At 46.5% G+C, this 13,267-nt stretch overlaps 1 protein-coding gene across 12 annotated transcripts in view; it reads right to left on the bottom strand.

Annotated features, from left to right (window-relative positions):
- Positions 1-13,267, bottom strand: part of SIPA1L3 (signal induced proliferation associated 1 like 3) — a 227,432-nt gene that overhangs the window by 178,830 nt on the left and 35,335 nt on the right. For 2 of the 12 annotated variants that reach the window (XM_064581035.1, XM_064581037.1), the window contains exon 3: positions 63-205. The exons of the other annotated variants lie outside the window; for them this stretch is intronic. The gene's annotated coding sequence lies outside the window, so the exon portion shown is untranslated. The remainder of the gene's footprint in view (positions 1-62; positions 206-13,267) is intronic. 12 annotated transcript variants of the gene reach the window in all.

The following is a 13,267-nucleotide window of genomic DNA, read 5'->3' as shown; positions in this document are numbered from 1 at the left end:
GTTCAGCTGGTTTCTGTTGCTTGCAACCCAAGAACCCAAACTGATAAACCAGGACTACTTACTTGGTTTCACCCCTCTGCCCAAGGGCCAGCAGTGCTCCCAAGTGCTGCAGGGCAGGGGCAGCTTGTGAACATTTCAGGAGGTGGAGGTGGTGGTCAGGGCATCTGGGGGCAGCCCGCACCTGCAAAAGCAGCCATCTTTCCACCTGGGGAAGGAAATCGACCAGGAGCACGAGGGAAAGCCAAGGACGTACATTAGCAGATGCCACCCCGGGGAGCTACTGCTGGCGCTTTGGGTGGAACATTCCCTTGTCACAACACCAATCTTCTGCATTGCAGGAAGTTTAGCATTCTTGGCCTCCAGGCCACTGTGAGACCAAACCACCCTGCACAGCTCTGCATGCCTCCCGGGGGTGTAGTATCCAATGGTTGCACCCTTGACCCCCACACCAGGTTCCCCCATCTGGCAGCCCCTGTCAAGCCCTTTCCTAACTTGGATTCCAGTTTTCTACTAGCAGTTTTAAGTCCCACAACATAAAAGGCTTAGTTACTTACTAATACCCATAGAGCCCTTGCTCCACGCCAGAGAGAGTTCTAGAGGTCTCACATATAGTACTCATTTAACCCTCACGGCCACCAGTGAAGTGGGCACCATGACCAGTGTTTCACCCATCTTAAAGATGAGGAAACGGACTTGCTAGCAGGTGAGGGAGCCTTGATGTCAGGTGGTATCCTCAGAGTCCAGTGGGAATGGGGGGTTCTGACCAGTACCTAGGGCTTTCAACTTCACCCTGGAGGTGGTCTGCTTCCCCTCTGCCCAGATGCTGCCCTCTTGCCACCATTAGGCCTCAGGGCTTCCTCAGGAAGCCCCCCCTCACCAGCTCCCAGGACCCCTGGGTGGGGCCCTCTCTTCCACAGGGTAATCTGCTCTCCAAGCTCCCTGTATTGTCCCTGTATGGTATTGATCACAGCGGCAATCCATGTTGGTGAAGTTATTTGTTGAGTGTCTGAATCCCTGCGTCCCCTCCAGATCATCAATTCCATGAAAGCAAGGGGCGTGCTTAATGATATACCTGTGTCTGGTGGCCCAGATCTGGCACCTCGTGGGCACTGTAAATATTTGCTGAGTAACAAATCAACTTTTTTAAAATTCATGTTTAAAACTAGGCCAGCTAAATACTGGCTCTTAAAACCTGAAACCAGGCTGAGGGCTGGCCTAGAATCAAGGGAGAACGGGATCGGTAGTCAACGTGAGCATTTACTTGGTGGTGCGAAGGAAGGGGGGATGTACCACTGGGTGCAAGAACAGAGGGAGGGGGTCTGTGATGGCACAATTACAGAAACTTGAAAGTCATCGTTAAAAATAAATACCGGGGAAGCAAAAGCATGGAAGTGAACACAAATTTCTCTGTCCAGAAATTCAAGCCTTCTAACTCCTGCACTTTACTTTCCTCCCTCACCTTCCTCTTAAGGTTAATGAAAAGCACAGGCCAGAAGTGGCCCCTCTGGGTTCAAATCCCACCTCTGCCACAAATAAACAAACATATGATCTTGAGTGGGTCGATTAACCCCATGCATCAGGAAAATGGGGACACGGCAGGATCCAGATCACGAGGCTGTAAAGTGAGTTCATCCATGCACACTGCCAGGCGCACAGTAAGCAATCAATAAAGACCAGCTGTTATCATTATTATGAGTGGTATCACTGCTCTTCAACCCCCACAAGCAAGACCATGGGGAGGTCACGTTGCCAATGGGCCATACACGTCTTGCAATTTCCTACCCCTGACACCTAAGCTGCCCTCTTTGTTGTTGACCTTCTTGGGTTCTGAGACAATAAATCAGTCCCTCATCTTCCTTGGGTGATCCAAGAGGAGCTCAGACACTTCGAACCAAGCATTTCAATATAACACCAACATCCAGTCATTTGAGAAGCCAACCACACATCTTCTGTGCAGTAAAAAGGTACAAAGTGGTTGCATCAGATATTTACCTCAACATACTCAATGAATGCACCTGACCCCCCTCAATCCTCCCACTTCCCCCCAAAGGACATATAATTTAAATAGCACAGATGTCCACCATTCCACTTCATGAGCATTTGCTGTGGTATGAATGTGAGATGAGAGTCAAGCATATGTTATTCCCTCAGGCAGGCGCAGTTCATCACGGAGCAGATCACCACTCTGAGTAGCATCTAGTATCCTCAAGAAGCATACTGTAGGGGCGCCTGGGTGGCTCAGTCGGTTGGGCATCTGCCTTCGGCTCCAGTCATGATCTCAGGGTCCTGAGATTGAGCCCTGTGTGGGGCTCCCTGCTCAGCAGGAAGTCTGCTGCTCTCTCTCCTTCTGCCCCCACCCCCACTCGTGCAAGCTCTCTCTGCTTCAAATAAATAAATAAAATCTTAAAAAAAAAAAAAAAGCAGCACATTGTTCATACAACATGGCCTCTAAAGGGCAAACCCCTTTGGCAGGTGCTTCTCAGAAGAAAGAACACATGTTTTGAACCCAGGGAAGAAACTGGTTGTATGGGGTATAGTGCCATATTGACTTCTTGTCTCCCAATACCCATTCTCCCTTTTCCTTTAATGACTGAACTCCTACGTTTAGCCAGGAACATGGCTGAGCTGAATGAAGACTACAATTCCCAGCGTCCCTTGCAGCATGCTGTGGTCACCTGACTAAATTCAGACCAATGAGATGGGAGCAGAAAAGGTGTATGTGACTTCTGGGTCACCCCTTTGAAGTGTGATAGAACTCAGGAGCTCCGGTAATTTAGAGTGGGGGAAAAAGACCTATTTTCACTAGCCTTTAACTGAAATTCAGCATTTCCTTCAACCATGAACGCAGGCAAACCACAGTAGTTTTCACAAAGGGTGAATCTGTCACCAATAGATATCACAGGTATTTTTTAAAATCATGTTAGTTCTTACACACATCTCAAAATAACATTCATGCCCTTTAGTACTTTGAAATCATGTAGTTATTAGACCCATCACTGGATTTTGCCATACTAGTTCACAGATTTGTTATCTTCACATCTCAATAACCATTTCAACAAAATTGGTTTACTTTGTAATCCCAGGTGTTTTATGAATTCAAAAACAAGATTTTGAGAAGTAGATATCCAAAAGTCTATGGCACACCAATGTTAAGAACCTCTGCCTATCCTTCAGGAAGTTAAAACATAGTTAAAACATGGCCCATCAATTCTATTCTTAGGCATATATCCACGAAAACTGAAAGATATGTTCACAGAAAAATCTGTACGTAAATGAACGTTCACACTGCATTCAGAATAGCCAAAAAGTAGAAATAATCCAAAGGTCCATCAACTGATGAATGGATAAGCAAACTGTGGTACACCCATACAAAAGAATGTCCAGCCACAGAAAGAAATTAAGTACTGGCCATCATTATGCTGAGTGAAAGAAGCCAGGCACAAAAGGCCCTATATTGCATTATTCAATTTACATGAAATGTCTAGAACAGGCAAATCCATAGAGACAGAAAGTAGATTAGTGGTTGCCAGGGGTTGGGAGGAGGGGGAAAGAGGGAGTGAATAAGTTCTGGGTTTCGTTTTGGGGTCACAGAAATGTTCTGCAATTAGATTACAATGATAGTGCACAACCCTGTGAATACACTAAGAACCACTGAATCGTACACTTAAAAGGGTAAGTTTTATATGAATTTTAAGTAAAAAAAAATTTTCCTGCCTTAAGAAGAAGGCAGGAAATTTCACTGTCCTCTTTCACATCTTCCCTTCTCACGGGCTGGAATGTGCATGATGGTGGGGAGTTATTCTGGACCATGCAGATGAGGGCAACATCCCAGGAATTGGGAGCAACAAACTGGCAGGCCCCCAACACCGTGGAGCTGCCTCGTCAGCCCTGAGCTGCTCACTCTCAAACTGTTTCAGGAGAGACAAATCAACCCGCTCTCTCATTTACACCACTGCTATTCTGGGTCTGTTACAGCAACCAAACCCAGAGTCAACGAATCCTCAACATCTTAAGGAAAGGTTAAAGGTGATCTCATTTCACAGCCTTTTTGCTTGACCTGATGGCTGCCAAAGTTAATTCTTCCACAAGATGCACCCACACATCCTCGAGTGTCCCCAAGCCTGCCTTCTGCCAGAGAAGAAAATTCAGCCACCTTCACCATTAGGCCAGTTTGGTGACCACTTTGCTCTGCACTAAGAGGCTAACTGTGGCTTTAGGAGAGAAGAGAGCGACCTGGAACAAGGCTTCCATCCCTGATGGACTGCAGAGATTCTGAAGTCTCAGCAGCGTGGTTCCTTGGAGGTATTTAGAAAGCCATGTGTTAAAACACTTGGCCTTAGCTCTCCACTCCCCGGCCTCCTCAGATACAAGATGACTAACAGGCTAATTAAAAACATGTTGTTAATTGTCATACTCTAGTTAACATGGTGAAGTTTTTAGTGTTAGGAGATGTAGATGTCAGCTGGCCCCAAGACTCTAAAAGGAGGGTCTGGGCATCATTAATGCCAACAGGCCTACAAAAATATGGCTGAAGCACGCATTTCAGTTCATCAACGAATAAAACTTTCCCTTTGAAGTTTCACTGCCATGGTTTTTAATACTTCCGGCTAGTCATTATTCCCTGCTCCAGTTCAATGACAGGCTAGCCATAATTTTAAATGAGTAAACCATTCCAATTCAACCACATTCACTTAATAAAGATTTTTTTTTTTTTTTTTGGGGGAGCACCTAGTATGTACTGGGGATGCAATGGGAGGAACTATAAATAGGCCTGGGCTTGGCCTTCCTGTGGGGAAGACAGGACATGAAACATGTAAACATAACATGTAATTAAATATGACAACTGCTCTGATGGTTTGCTGGGCAAGAAGAACAGGGGCCCTAGTTTATTTTATTTTTTTTTTAAGATTTTATTTATTTATTTGACAGAGAGAAACACACCGAGAGAGGGAACACAAGCAGGGGGAGTGAGAGAGGGAGAAGCAGGCCTCCCGCGGAGCAGGGAGCCCGATTCGGGGCTCGATCCCAGGACCCTGGGATCATGACCTGAGCCAAAGGCAGACGCTTAACGACTGAGCCACCCAGATGCCCCATGGGGGGGGCTAGTTTAGATTCAGGATGGTCTGGGAGGGCCTCTTGGAAGACCTGACATTTAAGCTGAGGTCTGAAGGATGAGAAGGACAAGGCCAGGTGAAGAGTCAACAGAAAAAGCATTTTAAGGACAAAGGAGAACACGTACAAGGGCTCTGGGGTAGGAAAACAGCTTGGCTTCTTTGAGAAGCTACACCAAAGCCTGGCTGGTGAGCCGTGAGCGAGACTGGCAGGGGCTGCAATCATGGTGCGGTATACCACGACAAGGACATTTCCCCACAAGGCACCCTATTTTCCCTTGGAGCCCAGAAGCCCCCCTCCCCCCTTCAGGCCATGAGATAGCCAGGGAGCTCCAGACCCGACCCAGGCCTAACAAAGCCCATCAAGGCATCCTGCCTGCCCCTGGTCATCATGATGGTAATACTTGTGGCACATGACCTAAGTGGGCTCACGGTACGTTTCAGAACTTTTGTAGAAAAGGGCCCCACAAAAAAGGTCTTTTGCCCTCTTTTTCCACTGGACTTGTGCCTCATAATTCAAGGCTGGGGTTTGTTGCAATCGTAACTATCAGAGAACAACCAACTTGAGAATGAAACCGTGATAAGTATATGGTTGCCCTTTGTCCCTGGTTGCTGACACAGAGCTTCTAAAACCCTTGTGATTTTTTGAATGACAGGGGTGATAGGAACATCTTGTGTTATTCTTAACAAACAAGCCCCTTGCAACCTGAGTCTATGCTAATAAAGCGACTCCTGGCTGAGAGGCCCCCAAATAGCTTCAGGATGGGGACTGGTCACCAGAAACAGCTAGGCGTGATAAAAGGGTTAAAACTGGCAGTCCCACCCCTCAACCTACAGGAAGGGAGAGGGGCTGGAGAGGAAGCTAATCATCACCGGCCAGTGATTTAATCAATCATGCCTGCATAACGAAATCCCCATAAAACCCCCTCAACAACAGGGCTGGAGAACTCCCAGGTTGGGGAGCAAGGCGGCGGTGTGCGTGGAAAGGTCATGGAAGCTCTGTGCCTCTTCCCCTACACTGTCCTACGCATCTCTTCCATCTGGCTGTTCCTGAGTCAAATCCTTTCTAATAAAGCAGTAAATGTAAGGAAAGTGTCTTCCTAAGTTCTGTGAGACATTCTAGCAGCAGATCAACAGATCTGAGATGAGGGTCACTGGAACCCCCAATTTACAGCCTGTTAGTCAGAGGTACGGGTAGCAATCTGGGATTTGCTACCGGTGTCTGCAGTGGGGCTGAGCCCTTAACTTCCGGGCTCTGTGCTAAGTCCGGGCAGTGTGTGTCAGAATTGAACAGAATGGTAACACACCCGGTTAGCATCTGGGGAGTTGGAGAAACGGTCGGTATGAGAAAAAAACCCATACATTTGGTGTCATAAGTGTTACCAGTAAAAACAGCTCATAAGAACCAACTGAGAGATCAAGAAGAAAAACCTCAGTATTGGTAATAATGTTATTTGAGCTCTGGATCAAGCGGCACCTAAAGCAGATTACCCCCTGGACTTCAATTATGTTAAGCCAATAATCTCTCAATGTCCTTAAACCAGTTTCAGTTGGGTTTTCTGTTACTAGCAGCCCGAAGATCCCGACTGCTAGAAACGGGAAATCATTGAAGTGTTTACATTTGGGGTCTGACATGACTTCATTTCTATCTCTGGAGAATGGAATGGAAGAGGCAGGGATAGAAGCAGCGGGTCCATCAGGAGGCGACTGCAACAGTCCCATTGAGAGAGGAGCTCATCAAAGCCCCTTCACAAGACTAACATTACTGAGCAATTACTACGTGACAGGAACTGAGCTGAGTGCTTTACAGGTGTGAACTAATAACCTAACAACCCCAATGCATGGGCGGTATTATCACTGCTACTTTTTTCTGCTATAGGTTGAATTGGGTTCCCCCAAAATGTGTATGTTGAAGTCTTAACCTCCAGTACTTTCGAATCTGATCATATTTGGAGCTGGGGCGGCTGCAGCTGTAGTTAGGTAAGCTAAGAGTGAAGATACACTGGACTAGGGTGGGTCTCTCATCCAGTATGTCTGGTGTTCTTATAAGAAGGGCAAATCTAGACATGGACATACACACAGGGAGAACGCCATGGGAAGATGAAGGCAGAGATTAAGGTGATGCAGCAGAAGCCAAGGAATGTCAAATATAATCAGCAAACCAGCAGAAGCTAGCAGTAAGGTGTGGAACCAATTCTTCCTTGCGGACCTCAAAAGGAATCAACCCTGTTGAAACCTTGATCTTGGACCTCCAGCCTCTCGAACTACGGGACAACACATTTCTGCTATTTAAGCCACCCAGTCTGTAGTACTTGGTTATGGCAGCCCTAGCAAAAAAAACTGCAGAGGAAACTGAGGCCCAGAAGGGCATGGTAATCTGCACCAAATTCCTCAGTCAGCAGTCTAAGCACTGGGTCTGCCCACCTTGGGAAGCCATGTTTCCAACCACTGTGCTGTGCTTCTGGCCTTTCGGGAACTGCTGTGCCCTCAACCGTGGGATCTAGAAAAGTCCTGAGCCCTCCCTGTGCCCCTGTTTCCCATCTGCATGACTGACATCTGCCCACCCCCTCCCCCTCGGCCCAGCAGGCGAGGAGAACAAACGAAGAATGGCTGCAGAGGAGCAGGCCTCCGCCTGCCAGACAATCCTGGATGGTATTCTGAGCAGAAGAACCCACTGGAGGGGAGGGTGGAGGCCAATCAAAATCACCTCCCTACCCCAAATGGCTGGCCTGACACGATCCAGCCTCTTCCTCCTGCAGCCGACTGGAGAACAGAGCTGGCCCCTGATGGGCAACGCAACGTGGCAGAAGCCATCCAGAGGACACAGGAATGCTCCTGAATCCCAGATCAGGAGTCCACCGCCCACCACTCACGTTGGTCACATGACATCCCACCAGCCCCCCACGAAGCAAGGCCCCGTGACTCTCCCTTGAGGAAAGGGAGCTCTGTCCAAACCTGTCCTTGCCATCATGAGCAAGTCGCTGCAAGGTATCCCTCGCTGAGCCCAAGCAGGTGGTACATGTGTCTGGCCGAGGCCCAGGACCACCGTGAGAAGCAGGGAAGGGCAGAGCCTGCCAGCGCCCTGGGATGCTGATTCTCCCTCCCGAGGAACTTTTCTTCAAACAGATCAGTGTTTCTGGACCAAGGCTGCTGTGGACAGCATTAAAATCCAAGAGGAACTGAAAACGAATTATTAGCACTTCTTTTGGGAAAAACAGTGAGCCATGTATCACCCAGCAGGGGAGTGGGGGGACTCTGTGTCTAGACCAAATGGTACTAACAGAGTGGGTGGGGAACTAGCCCAGCACACGCCAGGGCCACAGGAACTCATGTGCTAAATCAAAGCCTGCTGCTCCTAATGTGCACATTTCCTCAAAGTGCCTACCATACACAACCATCAGAAATGCAGCAGGTGCTTTGGAGGTGGGCAGGAGCTGACAACATCCTGATATCCTGAAGACAGAGTTGAAGGCTGGGTCCCTAACTTGAACCCTGCACAGACGGGGGCCTATGACAGAAAGGCTGAAATGGCATTTGATGTCACCCAACACAGTGGATGACACCAACATCAGAAAACATTCCAAGTGCAACTAAGGTTTGGAAAAATGCAAAAGTGGGGGGGGGGGAAGACAGTCTGCTGCAGTTTTCCTTCATTTTACATGGCAAAAAGTTATGAAGGAAATAGGAATCTAAATGTTTAAAACATTCAGAAATATAAGAACTGACAAAATCATTATCACTGTGAGAACACACTTCTTTTAGGAGAGTAACAGATAAAGTTGGCCAAAAATAAGGCTAGAGAAATTCAAGTAACACAAACCAGCAACTTGGTTTTAAAGGTTTATATAAAGCTCTTTTAACCAGAATACAGATGAGATTCAGTCTTTATAAAATATCCATTGTATGTTCATCAAAACTGATTTTTTAAGATTTTATTTATTTATTTGACAGAGAGAGACACAGGAAGAGAGGGAACACAAGCAGGGGGAATGGGAGAGGGAGAAGCAGGCTTCCCGCGGTGCAGGGAGCCTGATGTGGGGCTCGATCCCAGGACCCTTGGGATCATGACCTGAGCCGAAGGCACACGCTTAAGGACTGAGCCACCCAGGCGCCCCTCATCAAAACTGATTCTATGTTAGGAAAAGAAAAAAAAAAACCAAAACCTCCAATTCCCTCTTAAAAGAGAATTTTTCCTATCACAATACTCTGACTCTAATACATTTAAACTGGAAAGGAAGGACAATTTTGGAAAGGGATAGAGAAATCTAACAGAATGGCTCTCAACCTTTGCTGCATGTCACAATTCCCTGGAGAGTTTAATCTACTCTGATGCCTGGATTCCACCCTGCCCCCACCCCTCCCCCCCCAAGTCTGATCTCATTGGACTGGGCAGCTTATTTTTCAAAGTTCCCCAAGTCTACTTGATGATACTCAGGAATTACTACTCATTGTTTTAGCTGTAATAATTGTATTGTGGTTATGTTTTATTTTATTTTATTTTATTTTTAAAGATTTTATTTATTTATTTATTTGAGACAGAGAGAATGAGAGAGAGAGAGAGCACATGAGAGGGGGGAGGGTCAGAGGCAGAAGCAGGCTCCCTGCCGAGCAGGGAGCCCGATGCGGGACTCGATGCGGGACTCGATCCAGGGACTCCAGGATCATGACCTGAGCCGAAGGCAGTCGCTTAACCAACTGAGCCACCCAGGCGCCCTGTGGTTATGTTTTAAAAAGAGATCTTCTGGGGTGCCTGGGTGGCTCAGTCGTTAAGCGTCTGCCTTCGGCTCAGGTCATGATCCCAGGGTCCTGGGATCGAGCCCCGCATCGGGCTCTCCACTCCTCGGGAAGCCTGCTTCTCCCTCTCCCACTCCCCCTGCTTGTGTTCCCTCTCTCGCTGTGTCTCTCTCTGTCAAATAAAAAAAAAAAAATCTAAAAAAAAAAAAGAGATCTTCTCCTTTTAGAACTACATGCTGAAATCTTGGTGGGCAAAAGGATATGATGTATATCGTGTCTGCTTCAAAATAATAGGCAGGGGGGGGCACCTGGGTGGCTCAGATGGTTAAGCGTCTGCCTTCGGCTCAGGTCGTGATCCCAGGGTCCTGGGATCAAGTCCTGCATCGGGCTCCCTGCTCCTTGGGAGCCTGCTTCTCCCTCTGCCTCTCTCTCTCTGTCTCTCATGAATAAATGAATTATATCTTTAAAAAAATAAAATAAAATAAAATAATAGGCAGGGGGAGGGCAAAGTCAGAATATAAATGAGACAAGACTGGTCACAACTAGGTAACATACGCTCCATTTCTTATGTTTGCAACTGTTCATAAGGAAAAGTAAAATGGGGGCGCCTGGGTGGCTCAGTCGGTTAAGCATCTGCCTTTGGCTCAGGTCATGATCCCAGGGTCCTGGGATCGAGCCCTGCGTCAGGCTCCCTGCTCAGTGGGGAGTCTACTCTCTCTGCCTCTGCTTCTCCCCCCTACTCGTGCTCTCTCTCTCGCTAATAAATAAATAAAATCTTTAAAAAAGAAATAAAAAGCAAAATGTAAAAACAAACAAAAAAATTTAAAAGTTCCCCAATGGATCACAAGGTGCAGCCAGGGTTATGTATTTGAAATTTGTAAATACTTCTTTCTATGTCTTAAAGAGGAAATCAAAGTCAAAACTGCCAACCAGACCTCTGGAATGGTGAAATGAGGGGCTCAGAAAATTCTTTCTTCTAAAAACCAAAAATAAAACTGAACAAAACTGTAAAATACAACCATTTGAGGACTCTAGAAATCAAAGGAGTACAAGAACCTGAGAAACACTTATTCAAGGAAACCACTGACCTTCGGGTACAAAACCACTCCCCAAGGCCCACTCAGGTCACTGGTGGGCAAGCTTCTTTCTCGGGAAGTCCACTCTTCGGCTTGTGGCCACAGTGTTGAGAGTCCCCAGAATTCTTGGAATCTCCCCAGGCCTCAAGCGGCACCATCACCTGTGACTTGGCTTGGCCATGGGGAAGCAGCCTGGTGGCTAGCCTGGCAAAGCCAACACCAGCCCCCAGTCCTGAGTGGCCACCACCAGCCACCAGACCTCAGGAGGCACTAGGTTTGTCAGGGCCCCTCCCTGCCCCACCCAGTTAGACTAGACAGGCCACAGCAAACAGAAGCAGTTGGGTTCTTTTCTATCAAAGCAGTAGAACACCAAAAAGGAAGAGAACCCCACTCTTTACTATCCAAGCCACACGTGAGCCTTCCTGACAACCTGTAATGTGTGCCTTGCACCAGGGAGAAAATAAACTCCAAGCAGCCAGATAAAAAAGAAAGAAAATGAAAGTCACAGACTAGGAGAAATATTTGCAAATTACATATTTTATGAATGACTTATCTCGAACATAGAAAGACTTCTTACAACTCAATAAGAAATGAAAAGATTCAGGGGCACCTGGGTGGCTCAGTCGGTTAAGCGTCTGCCTTCGGCTCAGGTCATGATCCCAGGGTGCTGGGATCGAGCCCCGCATCGGGCTCCCTGCTCGGCGGGGGGCCTGCTTCTCCCTCTCCCACTCCCCCTGCTTGTGTTCCCTCTCTCACTGTCTCTCTCTCTCTCTGTCAAATAAATAAATAAAATCTTAAAAAAAAAAAAAAAGAAATGAAATGATTCAAAGAGACGTTTCATCAAAGACATACATATGGCCAATAAGCACAAAAAAGGATGATCAACATCATTAGCCCTCAGGGAAATGTTAATCAAAACCACAGTAAGACATCACTGTACATTCACCAGGATGGCTATAAGAACAAGTGTTGGTGAAGGGCGCCTGGGTGGCTCAGTCGGTTAAGCATCTGCCTTTGGCTCAGGTCATGATCGCAGGGTCCTGGGATAGAGCCCCACATTGGACTCCCGGGAAGCCTGCTTCTCCCTCTCCCACTCCCCCTTCTTGTGCTCTCTCTCTCTGTGTCAAATAAATAAATAAAATCTTAAAGTACAAGTATTGGTGAGAATATGGAAAAACTAGAATCTTCAATACATTGCTAGTAGGACTATAAAATGGTGTGGTCACTTTAGAAATAAAATAAATAAAAGTTAAACAGCAGTCTTTTAAATAAAAGTTAAACAGCAGAGTTACCAAATGACCCAGCAATTCTATTCCTAGGTGGAAATGAAAATATATCCACACAAATACTTGTACCTAAATGTTCATAACTGTATTACTCATAATAGCCCAGCACTAGATACAATCCAAGTATCCATCAACTGGTGAAGGGATAAACAAAGTGTGACATACCTATACAATAGGTATTTATTACTCAGAAATAAAAAGGAATGAAATACTGATATATGCTGCAACATGGAAAATCTCAAAAACATTACACGAAGTGACAGAAGCCAGATGCAAAAAGTCCTACCTCAAGAAAGATGTTTAAAAATTGTAAATCATTTAGGGGCACCTGGCTGGTTTGGTTAGTAATACATACAACTCTTGATCTTGGGGTTGTGAGTTCAAGCCCCACACTGGGTGTAGAGCTTACATTAAAAAAAAAAAAAAGTTGGGGCACCTGGGTGGCTCAGTCGGTTGAGTCCGACTCTTGATTCGGCTCAGGTCAAGATCTCAGGGTGGTAGGATGGAGCCCTGAGTTGGGCTCCATGCTGGATGTGGAGCCTGCTTGAGATTCTCGGTCTCCCTCTCCCTCTGCTCCTCTCCCCACCTCTAAAAAAAAAAAAGTTAAAAAAATTGCAAATCATTTAGAAATGAAGGACTCATGAGAAATAACACATCAGGAGTTCACTATTATAACCACTCTTACTAACAGGGTTAGCAGGTAGGGGAAATGAGACTGGAACCTAGGCCGGCACCTTAGTCACCAAGCCCCCAGTGCAATTTGCAGGGTGAAAGTAGTAACCACTTATTCTCCTATCATCATTGTCAACCATGACAAACTAGCACTTCCATTTCCTACTTTTACTGTGACTTAATGATGACTGCTTCATACAATTTACCTTATTTAAACTTCAGGGCAATCGTGGTAGATGATAATATTCTTACTATTATTATTTTTTAAAGATTTTATTTATTTATTTGACAGAGAGAGAAACACAGCGAGAGAGGGAACACAAGCAGGGGCAGAGGGAGAGGGACAAGCAGGCTCTCCGCAGAGCAGGGAGCCGATGTGGGGCTTGAT

Source organism: Mirounga angustirostris, unplaced genomic scaffold, assembly GCF_029215605.1.
Source record: "Mirounga angustirostris isolate CCGP_5_RB_7025 unplaced genomic scaffold, mMirAng1.0.hap1 SCAF_16, whole genome shotgun sequence".
NCBI lineage: Eukaryota > Metazoa > Chordata > Mammalia > Carnivora > Phocidae > Mirounga > Mirounga angustirostris.
The sequence above is the reverse complement of the archived record's forward strand: the minus strand, read 5'-3'. Positions and strand labels throughout refer to the sequence as shown.